Here is an 18,562-nt window from a genome sequence, read left to right on the forward strand (position 1 = left end):
GTGCTCACATAAGGCATCATCTTCCTAAACCAGAACCATACTAATAGTTGATTCTGTTGCAGCAAGATATAAAAGGAAATCTGTGTTATAATCAAGTGGACTCAACAAAGGAGCAGAGGTTAATGCTTTTTTGAAAGCATTGAAAGAGCATTGCGCGAAATCATCCCATATAAATGGTACCCCTTTCGTAACCAATCTCATAAATCCTCTTGTCATCTCGGCATAATTGGCTATAAATCTCCTCAAGAAATTTTCTTTTCCTTGGAGACTCTGAAGTTGACATATAGAGGACAAGGGAGGAAAATGAAGTATTGCCTCAACCTTGAAGGGATCTACATGAATCCCCTCAATCAACACGATGAATCCCAAAAATCGACCAGATGCGATGGCAAAAATACACTTATTCAGATTCAACCAAATTTTACAAAAAGAACATCATTCAAAAATCAATCGAAGACATTTAGGATGATCAATTCTCTTTTGAGAACAAGCAGCTAAATCATCCAAATAAGCTTCGATAATGTGCTTGATATCATGAAAAGAATATGACATGACCTGCTGAAAAGTAGCTCCAACATTTTTTAGGCCAAAAGGCATTTTTTATACGCAAATGTACCCAAGAGACAAATAAAAGTTGTCTTATGCTAATCCTTTAGACGAATAGTAATTTGATTATAACTAGAAAATCCATCCATAAATGAGAAAATTTCATTACCTGCACATTCATCAATAATCTGATCAATAAAGGGCATGGGGTAATTGTCCTTAGGACAAGCCTTATTTAGGTCCCTAAAATCAATGCATACATGGATTTTTCCTTGCTTTTTATCTATGGAGACTAGATTAGAGACCCACTCAGTTAAAGGAATAAGGTATACGAAACCTACCTTAAGCAACTTCTCAACTTTAGCTTTTATAGCTGCTACTTTTCTAGGGTTTACAGTTGAATTTTCTGACAAATAGGTTTTTCATTTTCGTACGTCTTGATCTCATGTTGGACTATAGATGGATCTATTCTAGGAATTTCCTCATATGACCAAGTGAACACAACACAAAATGCTTTGAAGAGATCGGTATAAGTTTGAACTTCTTTAGGGGAACAGTTAGCTCGTACGTCTTGATCTCATGCTGGACTATAGAAGGATCTATTCGAGGCATTTCCTCATAAGACCAAGCAAACACATCACAAAACTCTTTGAAGAGATCAGTATAAGTTTGAACTTCTTCAGGGGAACAGTCAGTTTCAATGAAGATATTTTCAAGAATGTTGGGATTCCCTAATATGTTCACTAGAACAGTTTGTGAGATAACACACATATTAGCTTCATCAGAAAACTGTACTGGAGCCAAAGGCTTTGAAACTACATGAGCATCATTAGTAGATGAAGAACTGAAAAACTTGGTTCTACTTACTGCAAATGAGGGAGAAAATACGAATGATGATGCAAATCATTCAATGGTCTTTCAACACCTGTCATTGATTCTAGAATTGCTTCTTCAGATGGCAAGACCGTATCTAAGCAATCCTAAGCAGAAGTCAAATCTAGAGTCTAGGCCAGAGCTACATCCCCATCCAGCTCCTTTGTTGAAAAAGGAGTAGGATTGGAGTCTGTAGTGTTAACAATAGAATGATAAGAAATTTATCTTGCAGACATAGGACATGCCATTCCACCTACCTAACCCTCATCTAATGTGGTGGTAGATGAGGGTAAGGGCCAAGAATCCAAACAATAATGAGTTCTAAATAAATCTCTTTGAGAAGGTGCCTTGGAGGATGAAATAACATTAATTCTAGCTATAGGAGCAGGAAGATAAAAGGTACCCATTAAGGAAGAGTACATTCCAACTCCTAAATTCTCTATAGGTTTCTTCGGATTGTCCACTAATGGAACAGAAGATTCAGAAAATGCATGGGAATCACCCAGAGAATAATCCATCTGATCAACTTTTACAGTTCCCCCTTCATGAGAAAAACAAAGGATGCGAAATAACGATGATACAATAGCATCCATCTCATCAATCCAATTCCTACCTAAAAGGATATTGTAATCTAGATTCACATCAACTATCTCTACTTCAATATTTCCCACCTTACCCCCAACTCAGATCGGAAAGACTGGAATAATCCCATGTTTTCTATGAGAATGATCATCAAATGTTGTCAATAGAGTAGGTGAAGGAACAACCTGAGGTGATCCAATAGCCTTCCAACATGATATGGACATTACACATGTGCAATCTCCCTCATCGACTATAGTTAGAAAGATATTGGTCTTTCGATAGATAGACTTAATCTGAAAACCCATATGATGTGGGAGTCTTTTCTTGATGTTTGAGATATCTAATTTAAGAACAATAGTATTTTTTGGATCAACTACTCTGATAGCAATGAGTAACACACTCCTTTGTGTGGTGCATGACTAGAGTACCTCTAATGTCGACATAACACAAGGACTCTGAGATAGATCTTCTACAATCGAGTAGTTCTGGGCTTCCTTACCATTAGGGTTAATGCTCGAGCATTTTGCAGAGCCTTTTAGCATCCTAGGTATAGACTCAACTATGGGCCTATCGATATGGAGTGAACTCATCATGTAAACATTTGATGTATTTTCCCCTTCCTAGTTGCCCCCTGCAGAGGTACTGGTACTAAAGTTCTCGCCAGTAAGTAACTGTTGCCCTTGGGGGAAAGGGTTAGTTAGCATAGCCTAGGAGCTAGAAGACACCAGTTGAGCTAATAAGTGCTGAGAATATTGGATCTTAGGGCAAAGATGAGTCAAATGATATCCATTGCACAACTTGCATGCAAATTTTATTTTCTTCTTAGACTCTTTTTTACCCCCTCCAGCATCATTGTCGGGTTTGTTTGCATTACCCTTCCCATCCTGATTCTTTTTCCTACCTTGTCCTTTCTTCTTTCCATCAGATTGTTGGTTTCCTTTGGGGTTAGAAGTTTGGATGATATATATATAGATGAAGGTTGAAAAGGCATAGGCATAGAAGAATCAGTTTGTAAGGACAATGGCTACAGTTGATTTAGCAGACTAGCTATGTTAGCATCAATAGATCTGACTAGCCCGTTGGCATGGGGACTTGACTTTGGCTTGGTTAAATCAACCTTGGACCTAGGAGCATCAGGCAGAATTTTCTGAAGAACCCCAGATTGGGAATATATAAGTTCTAACTACTGGGCTCTAAAAATAACCTGCTCTTCGATGAACACATCGGGGAGCGATACATCCCTAGAGATACTGGGTTGTAAAGATTTAAGAAACCATTCAAGAAGGAATTCTTGTAGCATATCAACTTTAATGAGCCTCTTCCTTCTCGTCCATTCCTGGATATGATCTGAAATGTGGGCTGCCTGGTCCTGGTGAAAATTAGCTAACAGCTCAGTTCCAACATCATAATGGATAGGGAACTGAAAATGGTTCAAAAATATTGTAGCCAAATCACCGAAAGAAGCAAAGGTGCTCCCTGGGAGTTCAATGTACCACTTAGCCTAATTTCTAGTTAGTGTACGTTGGAATAATCTCAGCATAATTGAATCATCTATAAGGGAGTTTGACGAACACCATAAGTTGAAATTGGTTATATGGTCACCCAGATCTTCACCAGTCTTCCCCTCGAATTTGGGTATATCAGAGGGAAGCTTGGTTGGAACCGGAGGCTAAGAACGTTATATCTAATCGGATCATTAGTTAATTTAGAAAGATCTAGCAAGTTTAAGGTTGCCAGAAAAGGTAATTATAGAGGACATTGAGTATTCCACCTGGTCTGAGCGGAATTCCCAATTTTTTGAAAAGAATACCTTGGATTTGTGACAACACTAAGTTGCCTGAAGTAATTCGTAGAAACAACTGAACCATAAGGAGCTCCTTGTGGCCTAAAAAAAACCAATGTTTGACCAACTCATTGGTGGGCTCCAGTATTGTAGCAATAATGCTACAACTCCTGGGGCTTCCTTCTCTAATTTTATCAAACCGGTAGTTCGTAACAAACTTGGAAGCGACGGTGCTGTATGCACAAGTACTAGCTCTTGTCGCAGCTGTCACTTGGTCAGCTGGCACAAGTCCGCTAGGGCTGAGGCCAACTTCTATATGTTCTCAGAAGAAGCTTTCTAAATGATGAACGAGGACTATCTCAAAGGAAATTAACCTACTTTGCAAGAATGAACTGAAAGCCAACCAAACATGGAAACCCTAGTAAACCCTAATCTGACTAGCTTAATCCTTACAATGCAACGATGGGAATGTAACTCCTAAAAATGATGCCATTACTTCTAGTGATATGAGATGCATGAATTTAAACTACTTTTATTGAAGAGAACATTGTTTTTATATTTTTTCTTAGGTGGTTGGAGTTATTATGATTTTGTTTCTTATTGGGTTTTGACTGTGCAGGGGTAGTTCGAAGGGAAGGAAGGCTTGGAAAAGGTCAGGAGGGCTAGGAGAGGTTCCAGGGGATTCCTAACATCATTCCACAGAAGTCCACAACGTTCAGGTGCTTGGCAACCGAGTTTGCAGGCTTCTACAGGATGTCTGCAGGGGATCCTACAGGGAGCTCGGGATTTCTACAGGAAGTCTGCTAACTTCTACAGGATATTCTACAGTTGGAGTTTTGGGTGATGTAGGAGTCGAGGAGCTGTATGGGTGGATAGGTAGGATGAAAAGGGAGCTTGTGATGGCTCAAGCACAGAGAGATAAGATGGAGAAAGAGTGGGTAAAGTTGGTTGGTGGATAGAAGGGTGGAAGCAATGAAAAGTCAAAAAGATGGAGCTACGTGAGAAGTAGAAGGGTTGGAAGGCAAACGAGCTGAACAGAGGATGAGTAGGTGACTTTAGGCGCGGTTGAGAAGAAGAAGAAGATAATAGAACAATGCTGCACAGTGTAAATGGAACAAATCCTCTATGTCTTGCACAAAACCGAGAATTCCATCAACCTATTCTAACTGTGTTATTTAACCAACGAACAGCAATGTAAATTGTGGAGAGAAATCGTGCATGGTGTTGGAACGAAGAAGTATTGCTCAAGATCAGAATGCATGGACGGTTCTATGACGGAAATGACTGTGTTGCAGCTTGCATGAACATATAAGACTGCATTTTTTGGTGGTTGGTACGGTCTACACCCCCAATCTCTAAACAGAGATGGCAGTGAGTGCACTATCAACCTTTTCTTGGAGCTCTAATGAATTCTAATCCTCCTACTCTAATCTAAACTGCTGACAGCACTTTAACCATAAACTAATCCTACTCAATCACATTAAAGAAATTAAATCAGCAGACTGTGTTTTTCAAATGCATGTCAAAACAAAGAAACAAAGTGCTGAAAGGAAAGACAAGTAACAATACAAAGAAAAGGAGGTCTATTGCTCTCAGGTTGGGCCCTAACCTGAGAGCTATAGCCCCTCTTAAGAACTCAGGATTGAATCCAAATCTGCCTGCCTTTATTAAAAGATCATAATCATGAGTCTAACATCATGCCAAAACTGGCTTACAAAAAGCAAAAACCGAGCTGTAGCTCGTACTCAAAAATTGCAACAGTAGTTCAAAAGTTCAAAAAGCTCCTATCAAAGGCTACGGCCTCAATATTTATACATGATGAGGATCAAGCTGGCTTCCTCAATTAGTGGAGCTTGGCTGTCCAACTAAAAGTAAACTGTTGTTCCTATAGAATCCGTTGGCTGCCTTTCAGCTCGGTGGGGATAGCTGTTGGAGCTCGGAGTTGGGGTGGAGATCACGAGGGAGGTCATTCAAGACTGTGGACAACCTCCCTATAAACCTGCAATGCCACCTTTGCTGTCTCCTTGTCTCCTTCTGCGTGGTCTTTGCTCCATTTAATGTCAAAAAAACCTGAAATCATCATGTATTAGTCACATAGGAATAATGCCTGCCCTTCTTCCTACAAATAACATGAATATACTAAGAAATGATGCATAAGTGATAAAAGATGAAGGGTTGAGCAAGGTAAGTAGGCCAAATTAGCCCAAATTGTTACCAAAAATTGGGGCTCATCATCCCCCCCTAGCTAAAATATTTGCTCATCCTTGAGCAATTTTGCTCCAGCTCCTTGTCCTTGGCCGAGAACTAGGCTCCGGAATATGCTCTTTCTTTCCTACTCTTGGTGGCTCTGCCTGTTCTGCCCTTGGTGGTGATGAGGGTGCCGCTCCTTCCCTCTTCTCTGTTTCCTTGACCTTGAGCTGGGCTTTTGAAGCCGATTGGTCTAACCTTCCTTTCCAAGTAGTTGTTTTTGGGCTCCCCCTCTCGTAGGTGACCGATATCTTCGAGGGGGACCTCTCACTGGGTGAAGTAGGGGCATCCCCTGTAGTGATTTGGCTGCTGGATGGAGGCTGTGGCTTACCTGTCTTTATCCTCACACTACTTCGAGCTTTAAAATATAGAGGGGTCTCCCTCTTTCTCTTCTCCTTTGGCTTAGGTGGCGTGCTGAGGGCGGCCAGCACAACTGCTGCCTCCCTTGCTAGAATGTCCGCCTTCTTCTCCTTGGGTTTCACTTTTTTAGGGCTTCCTGTAGAAGACCCTGTTTTAGTCAATTTCGGGCTTCCTGTAGAAGACCCTTTTTCTGTTAATTTTGGGCTTCCTTTAGAAGCCGGTTTCGGCTTTCCTGTAGAAATAGGTGTTGCCGCCTTGGTTTGCTTTGCTGCATGGGTTTTGCTTTTTGACTTAGTTGCGGTCGCTGTCGAGGCACTCTTGCTGATGTGGACCTTCTCAGCCTTGTCCACTCTGCCTTGCAACCTTTTCTCTCTTGCTGTCAAGATGGGTGTGTCATATTTTTCTTTGTCATCCTTTTTCTCATGCTTCTTCTTTTGCTCTTTCTTCTGCACTGTGGTCGGGGTCTTCTGGCCTGTTTCTTTCTTTCCCCCGGCCACTGATTCTTTCTCCTCACTGCTGGAGGAACCACTTTCTTCGGTCAACATCCTTATGTCTCCATCTCTTGTCAAATTTCTGAATGCTTCCCATGAGAGGGGAACCTTGTATGAATGAAGTGCATCCTCCACGAGAAGTTTGATCAATCCATGGTGGGCTACCTGGTCTGGTATGCCTTCTTTTAACTTTGTGGCACACTCAATTAGAGACTGTAGCAGGAAATAGGGGATGCTCAGTTTATTTTCTACAGGAAGATCAATCTGGTGCCTCAATTCAGTGAGCAACCTAAAGTGATACCCGTACACAATGCTAAAACGGTCTTCGCAGGTTATATACTTCATGATCTGCAGGCTAACTTTATTCCATGGTGGCAGTAAACTGGTTCTACGCACCCGATTCTTGTCTTCCGAGAATTCCTCCTCTGGGGGAAAGAATTCTTTCTTGGCTTGTTGGCTCAACTTCCTTTCTTCCTTATCCCATGGCAAACCCATTGGAAGTTCAGTAATTCGACTGATATATTGCGGGGTGAGCTTGAGGCTTAGGCCCCTGAAGTTCACGGTGGCCAATGTTTTGGATTTCGGCCTCAGAGCCTGCAAAAACTCTTCTGCCACTTCGTCGTCATAACCCTGCAATTTGTCACAGAAGGATATCCATTGCACCCGTGTGAAGAGCTCCACCACCTCAAGATTTTCCCTTAACTTTGTTGAATCAGTGGGTTCCCTTCTAATGAACCCACCCGGCATGATAAAAACTGTTGCTTTAACTAGAGGTGGCGAACGCGGAAGAAGTTTGGTCTACTGAGACAGAGCGTAGAATTACGCTTCTGTCATGCACAAAATCCACGAAGCTTATCTCTGAGGACCTTAACACAGCTTAATTACATTGACATCCTGTAGAATGACAGTTTATGCACAGCAGACAACAACTGCAACAATTTTCTACGACCAGACTGTAGACGACGATTCTGCCACCTTCAAAAGCCAATTGCATGGAGAGTTCAGGTTTACCTTTTTAATCCGCCACCTTTTGACGTGAGGAACTCGCCTTCCTGTAGAAACAACATTCCTGTAGGAGCAGCGCGCGATTTCTGGGAAAGACTGCAGTTGGTCTGCGCTCTTGGTGTTGCTTCACAGGTGTTCTGATGGCCAAAGGCTCGGAGTATTGAACTGCAGAGGGATCCGGATGATCACTCGAGTTTCAAACGGTGAATGATAAATGTATGGGGTGGCAATCTAGCCGATTAGATTTGAATCGGTGGAATCCGTGGTGCGAGGGTGAGTTGTCCCTGCCGGACCGTTGGACGACGTCATCCCATCATTTGCCTGTGAGTTCCCTTACTGCCGCATCATCCCCCCGCAGATCCGCCGCCGTCTCTTCTGTTAAACCCGTTTTTCCCGACGGGATTGCTCTCACGTGTGTGCTGCCCATTCCTTTTGTCATGGCCACCACCCAAACATCCGACTAGACCATTAACTGGTCGACGTGGCTAGTCAAATTGCCATACAGCCGCTCAACCCATTCACCTCACACTTTGCAAACAATTTCAAAGTAAAATTCATGCAATCTGATGGAAGAAAGGGTCGAGACACTTACCTGTGCGGCTGCAACACGATTTTTCGGCTTTCGGACGATGATAAGTGGATTCGTTTGCCGCTGATGAATTTGCATAGGCCCGGAGGTTCATGTTTACAGGTTGCCGACGATGGATTTGATGCTTTGGCTGCATGCGCCCGCGTTTTCATTGCATATGGCCAGCGCTATGAATGGTGTACACTCTAGCGGGCTTAACTGTTACAGGACTCTCGCAGGATGTCTTGTAACAGTTTTTCCTCCTCGGGTGCATGCTGCACGACAAAGGATTTGGCCTCACGATCACGCTCCCAGAGCTCATGGATGGCTGGGATGGATATGGTATGACATCTTAGCATTTTTTTATCTTAAAAATTGCTTTCTCTTTGATAACTCAACGATCTGCTTTGCTGGTGCAGGTAACTTCATTGCATGTCGACAAGGATGGTAGAACAAGGTGACAACAGTGTGCAAGGGTGACAACAGTAGCTTGCATGCGTCCAAACCGATCCTTAGTCATTAGATCTCCTCATAAAATGAATTCTGGGCCGTCCCGAACTTCTACAGGAAGTTTCCTGTAGAAATACAGAGCTTCCTGTAGAAAGTTTGCGTTTCCTGTAGAAAGTCTGCATCTTCCTGTAGAAAATCTGCATCTTCCTGTAGAAGACTCAAGCCGTGATGAAATTGTGCACATACCATGGAGAAAAGGAGTATTCTTGGAGGAGGTGCTAGTGAGGTCTCCTGGCAGCATGATAAGGATCCTTGGATCTGAGTTGAGAGGCTTCCTCTCCTCCATAGAACACCTGCAACCTGCATGCAATTTTACATTATGAACTTGCTGTCCTTGTCTTTTTTTGCTTATTGTTTTTTTTTTCTTTTTTCTTTTTTTTTCCTTTTTTCTCTTTTTTTTTTGAAAGATAACAGGGGCGCCTCAATGAGGTTTTCACCCTTTCCATCTGCCCTGAGCGCCTCAGAGAGGTTTTCACTCAAGGATCTTTTTCAAATCTCTTTCCTTTTTTTTTCTTGAAAGACAATAGGGGCGCCTCAATGAGGTTTTCACCCCTACCACCTGCCTTGGGCGCCTTAGAAAGGTTTTCACCCAAGGATCTTTATTATTTTTTTTTTTTTTTTTTTTTTTTTTTTCAGGGTATGCCCAAAGGAGAGGCAGAACCCTTCTCTATGACCAACACTGATTTCTCCATAGTTTTGATGAACTCTTGTCTTGAGAGAGGCTTCCTGTAGATCTTCAATCGATGCCCATTGACAAGCATGGGGATGGCTTCCTCATCAATGGTCCGAATAAGAACAGATCCATTGTCATGACATTTTTCCACTGCATATGGTCCCAACCATCTGGTTCTCAGCTTTCCCTTGAAGTCTTTGTACCTGGAGTCATACAACAGTGCCCAATCTCCTGGCTGGAATTGCTTGTCATTGAGGTGTTGGTCATGCCACACCTTTCTCTGAAGTTGAACCACTTCCGAGTGAAGGAGGGCTTGCATTCGGTGCTCGTCCAGTCCATTCAGCTGCAACAACCTTTCTTGCTGTGCATGGCTGAGATCTAGGTCCAGCTGAGCTTCCATCCTCAAAGTGTTGTACTCAAATTCAATGGACAACAAAGCTTTCTTCCCATAGACCAGCTCATAAGGTGTGAAGCCGGTGGTGGTCTTCCAAGTTGTGTTGTAAGCCCATGTGGCCTCAACCAGGCAATCTGCCCAGTCCTTTCTGTTGCTGCTCACCACCTTAGTCAAGATCCCTTCCAATGCTCTATTGGTGACTTCCACCTGCCCATTTGCTTGAGGGTGATAGGGGGTGCAAGTCCTATGCTTGATCTTGTGATGAGCTAGTAAGTATTCAACTAGGTTGGATGCGAACTGGCTCCCTTGATCGGTGACCAGCTCTCTTGGGTAGCCAAACTTGTAGAAGATGTTTTCTCTTAAGAACTCGGCCACCTTCTCTTCTGTTGCTGCTTTGATTGCTTTAGTCTCTGCCCACTTTGTCAGGTAGTCAGTACACACAATGATGTAAGACCTTTGCCTCAAAGGAGGGTTGATTGGACCCACAAAGTCCATACCCCACTTCTCAAATGGCTCAAGAGTCACTTGAGGTTGGAGAGGCATCTCATCCCTTTGAGTCGGTTTCCCCATTCTTTGGCATTGGTCACATTGGCTGATATATCTTCTGACATCTTGATGAAGTGTGGGCCAATAGTAGCCTGCCTGCAGGATTTTGAAGGCAGTCCTCTTTGCTGCAAAATGTCCTCCACAAGGCCCATCATGACAGGTGAGGAGGATATCAAAGACTTCCTCCTCCCTTACACAACGCCTTAAGATCTGATCGGGGCCAAGCTTGAATAGATTGCCCCCAATCCAAGTAAATGAGGCACTTTTTCTGATGATTCTGCTCTTCTCTCTTGAAGATAGGTGCGGAGGGAACTGTGCTGAAACAAGGTAGTTTGCTATATCAGCAAACCATGGAGAGAGTGCTGAGATAGCAAACAGATGTTCATCGGGCATCTGGTCATCCACTGTCCCATCCTCATCTGCAGACAAATCCAATCTAGATAAAAAGTCAGCAACAACATTTTCTTTACCTGGTTTGTCAACAATGGTCAAATCAAACTGCTGCAACAAAAGTAACCATCTAATAATCCGAGCATTCACATCTGGTTTATTCATTAAATATCTAATTGCAGCATGGTCTGTATGTACAAATGTTTGGTAGCCAGTGATATAATGTCGGAACTTGTTCAGTGCATGGACCACAACCAAAAACTCTTTCTCAGTTACAGTGTAATTCAGTTCAGCTTTGGACAAGTTTTTGCTAACAAAGTAAATGGCATATGGAAGTTTTTGTTCAACTTGTCCTAAAGCTGCACCTATGGCTTTGTTCGAGGCATCAGTGTGGATGTGGAAAGGTAGGGCCCAGTTTGGACCTCTCAAGATTGGGGCTGACACCAACTTGTCCTTCAATTCATTCAAAGCCCTCTGACAATCGTCAGTCCATTTAAACTCCACATCTTTTGCCAACAGGCCAAACAATGGCGAGGCTAGCTTGCTGAAGTCTTTAATGAATCTCCTGTAATACCCTGCTAATCCTAAGAAACTCCGAACATCCCTTACCTTTTGAGGAGGTGGAACCTTCTTGATGAGAGAAATTTTGTTAGGATCCACCTGTAACCCTTGGCAAGAAATGGTATGGCCTAGCACGGTCCCTTCAGTCATCAGGAATTCACATTTTTCAGGACTAAGGGACAGGTTCATCTCAATGCATTTGGTTAGGACTTTTCCCAGATTGGACAATGCTTCCTGGAAGTTGGCCCCATAAGGAGTGAAGTCATCCATATAGATTTCCACTGCATCATGGACCAGCTCCGAGAAGATGCTCAAGACAGCTCTCTGGAAGGTAGCAGGAGCATTGCATAGCCCAAAGGGAAGAACTCGGTAGGCAAAGGTACCCCAAGGACAAGTGAAGGTGGTCTTATCTTGGTCTTCCGGGCTGATTTGGATCTGGTTGTACCCGCTAAACCCGTCCAGGAAAGGGAAGAACTTCTTTCCTGCCAGTCCATCCAACACTTGATCTATGAAAGGTAGAGGGAAATGGTCTTTCTTGGTAGATTTGTTTAGTTCTCGGTAGTCCACATAGATTCTCCACTTCCCATTCTTCTTGGGAACCAACACCAGAGGGGACACCCATTCACTATCTGAGATGGGGTAAATGAATCGGCGTCCAGCATTTTTTGCAATTCTTCCTTGACAATGTCCTTAAGGGCTGGATTCATTCTCCTCTGAGGTTGCCTAACCGGCTTACAATCCTCTTTGATGTATATGTGATGGGTACAGACCGAAGGATGGACTCCTTTCATCTCCTTATAGCTCCAAGCAAAAGCATCTAGATGGCTGGCCAACAGGCTACACAGCTCCTTTTCCCGGGAAGGAGATAGGGAGGAGCTGATCTTTAACGTTCTCTCAGGGCCGAACTCCACATTCTTGACTCTGGGAGTGACAGGGTTGGTTGTACAAAGATCCACTAAGGTGCTGGCTTGGGCATCCTCCACCAATTTCTCTAAGGATAGTGCACTGGAAGGTGGATTCTGGATCAAGGTCTCAATCAAGTCATCCTCGGTTGGGGGGTCTCTTCTAGTGGTATCTAGGGTGCACAAAGGTGCTGAGTACACTTCATCCTCTTCTCCTTCCTCCAACCAAAGTGGTAAGTCATGCTCTAAGGAAGGTTGGGCAGGAGGGTATAGGACTAGCTGCTTGGACATAGGACCATTTTTGATGGTCATATTTCCTGCACGACAACTTATGTAAGCATCTGCAGTGGCTAACCAAGGCCTTACCAAAATAAGAGGATATCCAGTAAGCTTTGCCTTGGGTTGCAGAACCAAGAAATCTGCAGGGTATTCCCAAGAGTCGACAGAGACCAAGACATCCTCCACAATCCCTTCGGGAGTCACAGTGGAGCGATCTGCTAGTTGCAGTACTGTCGAGGTCTTCCTCAAGGAACCCTGAAGATTGAGTTTGAGCATGGTATCCCTGGTCATCACATTAATGGCAGCCCCCAAATCAATCAAGGTGTGAGGTATGATGGTGCCATTGATGTGGACATCTACTACAGGACTCCCAGGATCTAGATACTTTGGGCAGATGACTTGTCCTAACATAAGGTCAGACAGTTGTCCTAAGACATTGATGGTTGAAGCATCTCTCTTTCGCCTGCCTGGGTGTTTGAAACACTTTTCCTTAACCAGTTTTTTGTATATTGGCACATCCTTGATGGCTTGGAGAAGTGGTATTTTCACACACAACTGCTTGAGCTCACCCAGGAGCTCATCCTCCTCTGGGTTGGGTTGTGTGGTGGCTGTTAGTCTCTTAGGAAAGGGTGGAATAGCCTTTGGTTCACTTTCCTGTTTATCTTCCTCATCCTCTGGGGGAGGAGGTTGGCGATCCGAAAGAGTCTTTCCAGATCGAAGATTGATCTCCTGGATCTCCACAGCATAAGTAGGGCATGATGTTTCCCCAGTGTATACCTGCTAGGCCTGTCTATTGTTGGGGTTCGGGTTCGGTTGAGCAGGTATTTGAGGTTGCCTTGGAGGAGCAGGAGGTAATGGTTGAGGTTGAACTGGTGGTGGAGGCAAGATGGCAGGAGGAGTGTTGTACTGGGGCCTCCACCCCGATTGAGGTGCATTCCACTGAGGCTGTGGCTGGGCATGTGAGTGATAGGAATGAGTAGTGGGTTGAGTAGGGTACTGAGGTGGGTAAGACCATGGAGGAGGCATAGACCAAGAAGGATGAGCAGGGGGACCCCAGGAAGGCATCGGAGTCGATTGGTTGGGGCTGTAATAAGCTTGGGGTGCCCCTTGCATCCCCTGCTGGTAAGGTCTGGTTCCTTGTGGCCTCCTTTGGTTGAGGAAATAGAGAGGTTCAATGGGAGCTTCTGTCCGTTGGTACATGGCTTTAAGTCCAGGTAAGGTTGGACATTGGTTTTTGGGATGGTCCTCCTCACAAACGAAACACACTTCAACCGAATGCAATGGGCATTCGTTCTTAGGGTGTCTCCTTGTACATCTAGGGCAAAAGATAGCCAAGGCTCTCTCAGCTTCTTCCTTCTTCTGCTGGATCCTGAATGTGTCCAGTTGCATGGAAATGGTCTGTCTCACCTCACTCTTAAGATCTTCTAATTGATTTGCAAACTCATGTTTGGAGAAAGGGACACCAGTTGAGAGGAGGTTTCCTCTACCTCGTTTCCGAGCTGCCCTGGAGTGGTTTCTAAACACAGTCTTGATGTCCTCATAAGGCAGTTGGTAAATATCCCCCCCAGCTAACATGTGAAGGGTATCTAAGAGGTCTTCAGGGACTCCTCGGAGCAGGACCAACTTGAGGGATTCAGGGTCAAGTGTGCACCTGGCCTGCTTATAGGTAAGTTGGAACCTCTCCTCATAATCATCTAAGGACTCATCATTTCCCATAGTCATCCGAAAGATTTATCCCTTGGTTTCCTTGGACCTACAGTAGTCCCGGTACTTGGTATTGAAAGCTTGCTGCATCTGAGACCAAGTAGTGATACTATTCCCAGGTAAGCCCATGAACCAGCGTAATGCTGCATCCTTAAGAGTTGAAGGGAAGAGTTTCAGCTTCTGCTCATCTTCAGTATAATCATAGGTTCTACAAAGGACAGAAAACTCAAACAGGAAGGTATCAGGATCTTCAGTAGTTAGTCCATGGAAGTGAGGTAAAGCGGAGGGGCTAATGTTCTTCATTTTCATCTCTCCATTGGTCTCTCGGATGGGGAAGGCACCTTCTATTCTCTCATCTTCTCCTCTATTGTCAGCCATATCTTCAGATGGGATGGTCTCTAATTCTTCTTCTGCTATAGGATCTTCGTATATCTCAGGAGGTTCACCTATAGGTTCTTCTGGATCACTGTCACCGAAGAAGAGAGAAGGGTGACTCAGTGATGTGGTAGGGGTGTTGGGTAAGAATTTGCCTGTTTTATCTCGATTCCTACGAGGCATGAAATGGAAAGACTTTTTTTTTATTGCTTTTGTTTTTCTTTGGTACCTGCAAAACTGAAACAGATTGATCTACAACTAACTATCTTACTGAAATAAATATGCAGAATTAAATTGAAAGCAGGAAAGAACTAATCTACTTTGCTCAAATGAAATTGCAGGAATGGAAATGCTAGTCTACGCTTGCAGAATTGAAATACTAATCTACGCTTGCAAAATTGAAATTGCAGAATTGAAATGCTAATCTATGAAAGCAGGAAATGTCTATGCTACTTTTGCAGAATGGAAATGAAATAAACTACTTAGCAGAAGGCAAGAGTAAGAAAATAGAAGAAAAGCAACAATTACTAATACTCTGACGCTTCCCCGGCAACAGCGCCAAAAAGATGGTGGGCTCCAGTATTGTAGCAATAATGCTACAACTCCTGGGGCTTCCTTCTCTAATTTTATCAACCCGGTAGTTCGTAACAAACTTGGAAGCGACGGTGCTGTATGCACAAGTACTAGCTCTTGTCGCAGCTGTCACTTGGTCAGCTGGCACAAGTCCGCTAGGGCTCAAGCCAACTTCTATATGTTCTCAGAAGAAGCTTTCTAAATGATGAACGAGGACTATCTCAGAGGAAATTAACCTACTTTGCAAGAATGAACTGAAAGCCAACCAAACATGGAAACCCTAGTAAACCCTAATCTGACTAGCTTAATCCTTACAATGCAACGATGGGAATGTAACTCCTAAAAATGATGCCATTACTTCTAGTGATATGAGATGCATGAATTTAAACTACTTCTATTGAAGAGAACATTGTTTTTATATTTTTGCTTAGGTGGTTGGAGTTATTATGATTTTGTTTCTTATTGGGTTTTGACTGTGCAGGGGTAGTTCGAAGGGAAGGAAGGCTTGGAAAAGGTCAGGAGGGCTAGGAGAGGTTCCAGGGGATTCCTAACATCATTCCACAGAAGTCCACAACGTTCAGGTGCTTGGCAACCGAGTTTGCAGGCTTCTACAGGATGTCTGCAGGGGATCCTACAGGAAGCTCGGGATTTCTACAGGAAGTCTGCTAACTTCTACAAGATGTTCTACAGTTGGAGTTTTGGGTGATGGAGGAGTCGAGGAGTTGTATGGGTGGATAGGTAGGATGAAAAGGGAGCTTGTGATGGCTCAAGGACAGAGAGATAAGATGGAGAAAGAGTGGGTAAAGTTGTTTGGTGGATAGAAGGGTGGAAGCAATGAAAAGTCAAAAAGATGGAGCTACGTGAGAAGTAGAAGGGTTGGAAGGCAAACGAGCTGAACAGAGGATGAGTAGGTGACTTTAGGCGCGGTTGAGAAGAAGAAGAAGATAATAGAACAATGCTACGCAGTGTAAATGGAACAAATCCTCTATGTCTTGCACAAAACCGAGAATTCCATCAACCTATTCTAACTGTGTTATTTAACCAACGAACAACAATGTAAATTGTGGAGAGAAATCGTGCATGGTGTTGGAACGAAGAAGTATTGCTCAAGATCAGAATGCATGGATGGTTCTATGACGGAAATGACTGTGTTGCAGCTTGCATGAACATATAAGACTGTGTTTTTTGGTGGTTGGTACGGTCTACACCCCCAATCTCTAAACAGAGATGGCAGTGAGTGCACTATCAACCTTTTCTTGGAGCTCTAATGAATTCTAATCCTCCTACTCTAATCTAAACTGCTGACAGCACTTTAACCATAAACTAATCCTACTCAATCACATTAAAGAAATTAAATCAGCGGACTGTGTTTTCCAAATGCATGTCAAAACAAAGAAACAAAGTGCTGAAAGGAAAGACAAGTAACAATACAAAGAAAAGGAGGTCTATTGCTCTCAGGTTGGGCCCTAACCTGAGAGCTATAGCCCCTCTTAAGAACTCAGGATTGAATCCAAATCTGCCTGCCTTTATTAAAAGATCATAATCATGAGTCTAACATCATGCCAAAACTGGCTTACAAAAAGCAAAAACCGAGTTGTAGCTCGTACTCAGAAATTGCAACAGTAGTTCAAAAGTTCAAAAAGCTCCTATCAAAGGCTACGGCCTCAATATTTATACATGATGAGGATCAAGCTGGCTTCCTTAATTAGTGGAGCTTGGCTGTCCAACTAAAAGTAAACTGCTGTTCCTGTAGAATCCGTTGGCTGCCTTTCAGCTCGGTGGAGATAGCTGTTGGAGCTCGGAGTTGGGGTGGAGATCACGAGGGAGGTCATTCAAGACTGTGGACAACCTCCCTATAAACCTGCAATGCCACCTTTGCTGTCTCCTTGTCTCCTTCTGCGTGGTCTTTTCTCCATTTAATGTCAAAAAAACCTGAAATCATCATGTATTAGTCACATAGGAATAATGCCTGCCCTTCTTCCTACAAATAACACGAATATACTAAGAAATGATGCATAAGTGATAAAAGATGAAGGGTTGAGCAAGGTAAGTAGGCCAAATGAGCCCAAATTGTTACCAAAAATTGGGGCTCATCACTCATGTTGAAAACTTTCCATATCGAGTGAAATTGCTCCCTAGAGAGGTGTTGAAAGGAGTAGAGAGCCCTTGGTAAGGGTTCCATGCATGAGCATAAGGATAAAATCTCTGAATGTACTGACAAAAGAATAAGGGATATTCCCTTGTTGGTCGAAAGAGAATTTATTCCTAGCTCTAGGTCCACTAACTGTAGGGTTTGTCCATCCTTGAAAAGGATTATAACTTTAACCCATGGAGGGAAAAAGTATTGATCCTAAAGATGGGTTAGAATGTGGTATATAACCACTCCCAAAAGGGAAACCCTAAAAAGAAGTTGACCCACTTGCCATGGAAGTCATAGACGTGGAGGAAACTGACGGAAAACTTAACAGAACCAAAGGATTGGTCGACATTCCAAAGGGGATAAAACAAGTGCTTGAGGAAAAATCTTGGGTGACCCTACTCGAAGATGGAATGGAGGTAAAGAAACATACTACAGTGCTAGGAGTAACGGAAGGTAAAGAAATCGTTCCTCCTCCTTGTATGGATACAACTGTTTGCATACTAGTAGCACTTATGGTGGAAACCATGCTCTCAACAGTGGTCATCGAAAGAAAATATTGAAATAGACTTGGGCTCGAAGGCTTGTTGGTCGGAGTCTAGATGCATAATAAAATGTTTGGATGATCAGGAGGAAGCAATGTATTAGGAGTCAAAAGAGACTTAGGAAGCTCTTGAACCTCAATCACGTCTTCCGATAAGAAGAAAACTCTAGAAAGGACCAGAGTGTTCCTCTCCAACTCTCTACCTATACTAGGTCTATTCTGTGAATCAATAACTCCAATCGGAGGATCAATCTCCATTGCATCTGCTGCCAGTGATTGGAAATCACTAGCAGAACTGCTCCTATGTTGTAACAGCCCTAGCGAAAATTCCATGTAAAAATATATAAATACCATGGATGATGGGACATGTATTCCAAGCTAAATGGTGGGCAAGACATCCTAGTGGATGTTCATTTGGTTATTTATGGTTAAGGCAATGGCTAAGGCATTAAAGAGGAGAAAAGGTATTTTGGCACATTTATTTAAGAAAATAATGGAAAATAGGAGAAAAAGGAGGTG

The sequence above is a fragment of the Pinus tabuliformis genome, chromosome 1_1, assembly GCF_031772625.1.
Source record: "Pinus tabuliformis cultivar Carrire ecotype Pingquan chromosome 1_1, CPIR1, whole genome shotgun sequence".
Lineage (NCBI taxonomy): Eukaryota > Viridiplantae > Streptophyta > Pinopsida > Pinales > Pinaceae > Pinus > Pinus tabuliformis.